Source organism: Strix aluco, chromosome Z (genome assembly GCF_031877795.1).
Source record: "Strix aluco isolate bStrAlu1 chromosome Z, bStrAlu1.hap1, whole genome shotgun sequence".
Lineage (NCBI taxonomy): Eukaryota > Metazoa > Chordata > Aves > Strigiformes > Strigidae > Strix > Strix aluco.
Window position 1 is genome coordinate 45,308,265 of NC_133971.1, and position 6,000 is coordinate 45,314,264.

Sequence of the window (6,000 nt, forward strand, 5' to 3'; positions counted from 1 at the left end):
GGCTGTGCCGCACCCCCGGGTGCGGTGGCGTCCTGGCAGGGGGGTGCAGCACAACCTTACCATATATATATATATATGTCTCATTAATTAATAAAGTTTGAGTGAAATCTCTGATTTTTGCAGTGCAGAGGATAGTCTGGCTTCGGACAACGTAGCTATTTGGCGTAAAATTTGCTTTTCCTGACGTTGCATGTGGCTTGATACAGGCTTGGTTCTAATGTTTCTTTTATTCCTATAACAATAAAAAGGGCGAAACCCTAAAGACTGCACCCAAACAAGGGGATGTAGCGTCTGTCACAGCCAAGTACATTATCTGCAAGCCTCAGAAAGGAGGGGCACCATATGCAGAAACAAACTTGGAGAAGACCATGGACATTAATGGGCAGTGATTTGAACATTAATTTGCAATGCAATCTAGTAGCCGCCCCCCAAAAAAAACAACCAACAGCAAGAAAAAAGAGAACACAGTTAAATTTTCAATTTTATGTATAGAAGCAATATATCACAGCCGGTTTGACCCTTTGTACGCTGCACTGATGAGACAGTACATAGGCTGCTGATTGTTTAGTCTGCAAACCTCAGAACCAGAAAGACAAAACAAACTGATGGGGATTTAGAAAAGAGCAATCAAAATGATTAAGGAGCAGGCGGTATTAATTGATGGAGACAGATTAAAAGATATAACTGTGTGTAAATGCTAAATTATAAGTGGGGGTAAGAAGAATAGGGGACTTTTTCAAGAGATGTGAATGGAACGAAGGAATTATTTGAAGAGTTTTACAAGCTTTAGTCAACAGAAATTGGGAAGAAAATGAAGGGAAGAAAGTGCATTCTTAGCATCAAAAATAATATCCTGGTACAGAGGCTCTATCAAGCCAGAAAAATCATTTAAATGTTACAGGAGCTCAAGGATAGAGTCATTTGCAACTGGGCAGTTCACATCGTATCACATATAAATAACGTACTGTAGGGAACAGTTCTGTGCTAGGCAAAACATGGAGACAATAACTTGAGAGACCTTTCCCCTCTAGTCCCTGGAGTTTTCAGGGCAGTCAATATGCAGCTTAGTCAGCACTGACAGACCTGGAGACTACAGGGCTTCACAGTCGCTTGTGAAGCAGTGGATGCAGCAGTGCTTCTATGGATATCAAACACAGGCATGTCCCTGCCCTTCCAGGCTCTGAATTAGGCCAGGATTCCAGGACAGGGTCCACGGGAGGAAAATCGGGCAGGCAGGCCAGAGAGGAAGGGGAACGGCTTCTGCAGAGACCTTCCTTGTGGACCATGGCAGAAGATGAACCCTGGTACAGAGCTGCAAGGCACACTGACAAAGCGTTTAGACACAGCCTGTTGGACCACCAGGCTTCTTCTTTAATAGAAATCTCTGTCTCCTGTGGCAAATAATAATCTGCCCTGATATTTCAGAAATCTTCCTTAGAGTCACTAGGTGTAGGCATTTCTAAATTAAGCAGAGAAATAAATTATTAAAGAAAATTTTACAGTAGTTACACTTCTCCAACTGTCCTGTTGCGATCTTTCTCTTTCATACCTCGATATACATACATCTTCAACATTTTTTTAGTCATACTGATGCTTGCTAGCTGATGCCTGCAAGCAGTTGGTGCTAATTGCTGTAAGGGGCCTCAGACAAGAACGTGCCCAAGGACATAATTTTTGCAAGTGTGATGGGTGCATCCAGGAAGGGTAGAGAAACCACAGATACCTGTGGGAGCCAAGGATAAGAAAGCTGAGAAATTTTACAGGCAGAACAATGAGCCAAGAAGAGGCCATATATGAAAAAACCTCTGAGTTCATGGAAAGGACACTAAGACACCTCTTCAACAACCACTAGGGACCACGACAGACCACTGAAAACCCACCTGGAAGCCCCTCAGAGACCCTTCCCCAAATTTTAGTACACTTGCGCAATGTGTTAACATATGCACCTCTGAAAATACGTGTGTACTTCTCAGAAATTACATTAATATTCATTTCTTTTATTGTATATAATAAGTGCGCTTTTGTCTTTCGGCATGCACGCTAGGTGGAACGATCCCCCGTGCATCCAGCACTGCAATAAAGAATGCCTGTCTTCTAAAACTTCAGACTAAGTCTTAGAGGGTTCTTTTGAGACTGAATTTACGGTAACAAAATTTATATTTTATAAAGGCCATTCTCAAGACATGAGTGGACTTAGGGGGGTTGGACAATGCAGCTGCATCCTGACCACTGTTGTACATGTTTCACACATTCATGCTGCCCCATGGAGGCAGCACTTGCTGGGCAGTACCTGGCTCCAGAGGGACACTGAAAGCCACAGGTCCAGGTACATCCCCAGCCGGTGCTTCCCCACCGCAGTTATTTTCTGACTCCCAGAGTGGACCTAAGTCCTGCTTCCCAGAGGTGAAAAGCAAATGTTTTGACCCAGTGTACCTGAAGCACCACGAAAAACCAAGGATACCAATTCCATCTTTCAGATTTTGACTTTAGTCATTCATACCCAGCCAATCTGGCATGGGGACATGGTGCCAGGGACAATTTCACCTGGCTTACCTCCCCCTCTCTTCTGGCCCCATGTTGGATGTAGGAATAATGGCCTCATGCCCACAGGAAAGAGGAGTGTTGTCAGACTGGGATTTTTGGTGGTGCTCCAAATGCAGGCCTTGCCTTTGTAAAGTTAGCCTTGATGCTTGATCAATTTTGCAGTTTCCTTCCCCAAAATACACGCTCTGTTTTTGAAAGCTGTGAATGGAGAACAGTGTTAAGGGGAATAGTAACATGTGTTGTGATCACTTTGTTCTCACCTCAGGGTAGTCTTGTCCTCACAGCTATTCACAGGAGACAGCACAAGGGATTTGTCACATACGTGGGCTATTAATGTGCTACCCACCTTGCAGACACCTATGGTTTGGTGTGGAGAAGTCCTTCCCTTGGTCCCTAGGTCACACCTCTGTGGCACTGTGTCTCACAGACCAGTGTTTTACATGTTCATTTTGCATGCAAATGGTAACACCGTAAGGAAAAACTCACAGGTCACCACCACCATTGATAACATTTCGGGAGCCAAATTTTGTTTTCAGGAAGAGATCCGGTTGTAAAGGGCTGTATTATTTAGTTTCAGCGCTTCAGTTCTTTATCCCTATGTCCCAAAGGACAAAAGAGGATGGCACAGAGCATGCTTTCTTCTCAAGATAGGCTATGTGCAGCAATACAGGAAAGAGAAACCTCAACCACATCTCAGTTGTTAGCTTTGGAACTAGAAGCAATATATCTACATTAATGTGGTGATTTCCTCAAATTTTTTATCCCACTTTTCGTCAGGCACCAGGAGATATCCCCAGCATGACTATACTTCTGTTGGGCCCTGAGCTACCTTGGAAAACTCCGTGTTACATTGTGCAAGTAGGACACGCACTCCAGCTTGTCTGCATAGTGTATGTAGCATGTGTCTTATCTAAACTGGCACTCAGTCCCCTACACAGAGCTGGCTGACAGTTAGGAAGGGAATATAGGGTATAAGGTCAGGAAGGCTCCCAGGAAGGGGAGCTGGAATAGATGGCAAGGTGAGCAGAGAGATACCTAAGGCATCTGTGAGCAAATGTCAGCATGTGAGCTGAGGCCCAATTATTCAATAAACTGAAATACCTGTTGAAGCACAACCTGAATCCTATGTCTTCCTTGAGGCACTCTGACGACTGGGCGAGAATGTCATAATGGCAAACTCCTGCCATCTGCTGCCAAACTTACCTTAGTAAAGCCCCTTCCTTGCTTGCCCACACTGCTGGCAGCCCCACTGGTGGCGCAGATGCCAACAGTGATGCTACATGTAGTTGCTGTCACTTGTTCTTATCAATGAATATTTATGCATTTTCATATGAAGCAGAAGAGCTTCACGAGGCTGACAGAGACACCCACCCAGGAAATGTCTGCGCCCAGGGGCTGAGACAGCCTCTGTGGCAGTGGGAGACCCCTACACCACATAAGCTGGCCAGGGAATGAAAACCTGCGCTCTGTGGCTGGGGCGAGGGCTTGAGATACCAGCAGCACCTCTTCACCCTGCCTGAGCCTGAGAATCATCTGCGCATACTGCACTGCAAACCATTCCTCTCTCTCAGGACAGCAAGCACCACGGGCCTTGGACACGCACTCGGGTTAGGGAGATTGCATGCATGAGACAGTTGCACATTTAGGCTAAGTCTCCTAAAATGTGATTGCTCACTTTAGGTAACATTAGTGATACAGACGTTCACCCTTTTGTCTGAAGCCACAGCCCTTTGTATGCAAGTCCACTGTAGGCAAGACAGATGATGATGTTTATTCTTCTTTAACTGGCAACTCTTTCTTGTATCATCCTGTCAACAAAACTCTGGGAGCTGAATTCATTAGTTGTGTAATCAGACAGACTTGGTACAAATTGGTGTTAAAATTGTAAGAGAGGTTATGAGCTGGCTGGAGATGTGAGTCTGCAGGAACTGAAAAGTTTTGGCGGGTTTGCTGAACCCCTGCAAGCTGTGAGCCTTCCTTGTCCTTTGGCACTTAACTCACAGACAACAGCAGAAACAGTCTGCAGCCTGCATGTGAACACAGACCAAGACAGTGAAGTCTGATCCTGGGAAGTACCTCATTTCTCAAGAGGAAATAAACATCTCTGCTTGTTCACCCTGGAGTGTAAGGATGACATTTTGTTTCCAATGAAGTCAGCTGAGCCAGGGTTTTACCCCCAATATCCATAACAATATTTGGTTCCCTAATTTTCTCTAGTTGCACTATGAAAACAAGGAAATAAGAGGAAAATTATAGTCAGTTTGTTTATAACTTGTAAAAAACTTGGACAAGTCATACTAATTTTATAGGCTATTGAATTATACATTTGTACATGTGTATGTCTGTATGTGTATATAATGGAAATAGTTTATAGATTCACTTCCCTAAAATACATACAGAGGTTTAGTAATGGAAATATACTACAGGAGACAGGTGCTATTCCACAAGATGTGTGTATTTCTTAAAGGTACAAATAAGGCAAGTTTACAAATATCCTCATAAAGGGAGTTCAGGGTTTTTAAACAGTCTAATTAACCTTTACCTTTCCTCACTGTTCTAGTATTTGATGTGCAAGCGCAAAATTTCCTCTCCTCTCTCTCCACTGCCTCTGGTGCTAATTCAACAGGTTGAAAGTACATTGACAGTGGTTGCAATTTTCAGAAATTCAAGCATTTCTGTCATTAAATTCAGGGGCAGTTGTGCACCTAGCTTTTTGGTTGGTATTTGCCAACCTTGTGAAAGCTGAATTTGCCTCCAAGAAGACAAACCCAATTTTTTTTTCCCTTCTGGCAATCCCTAGCATGCAATTGTAAAAGACCCACATGTCTGAATTCATACATCCAAAGACAGTCCTGCTAGCCAGTGTACAACTGTACATTGCCTCTTCAGTAACAATAGTCTGACATTTTGGGAGAGGCTGCCCTAGTCTACACAACTGATCTTGAGCAGTAAAACTTGTAAATTTAACATGGCAGAATTTAAATGTCACAAAAGCAACTGCCAGAGTAAAATTCTCTCCCAAAGCAACATTTGCAATTTACAAAATAGTCTCAGATTCATCAGTACAGTTGTTTTAAGTCAACAGTTGGCTAAGCTGTAGATAAAAAAATGTGTCAAAAATTAGCTTACTATTAAAAATGATCTCACTGTACTTTAACCGACCATTATTAGGTAGAGCCAGTCTTGTTCATGTTGCTAGCCACACTGGGGTCAAACCGTGCTCTGCCGTGGTGTGATCCTCTGCCAGAGAGATGTTGGGCATGCACTGTGCCTTTGCTTACAATCAATTGGTTTGACTAATCTTTTGCTCTGTTAAACTTCAGGTTGTGCCTTTGTGACACTGGAAGCCTCTCCTGTCCTGCAGACTATACCCATTCTGGTATATTATAGATGTGAAACTTCCAGAATAAGCTGCTCACAGTCTCTTTGCTGCTCTTTTTTTACCCCATACATATT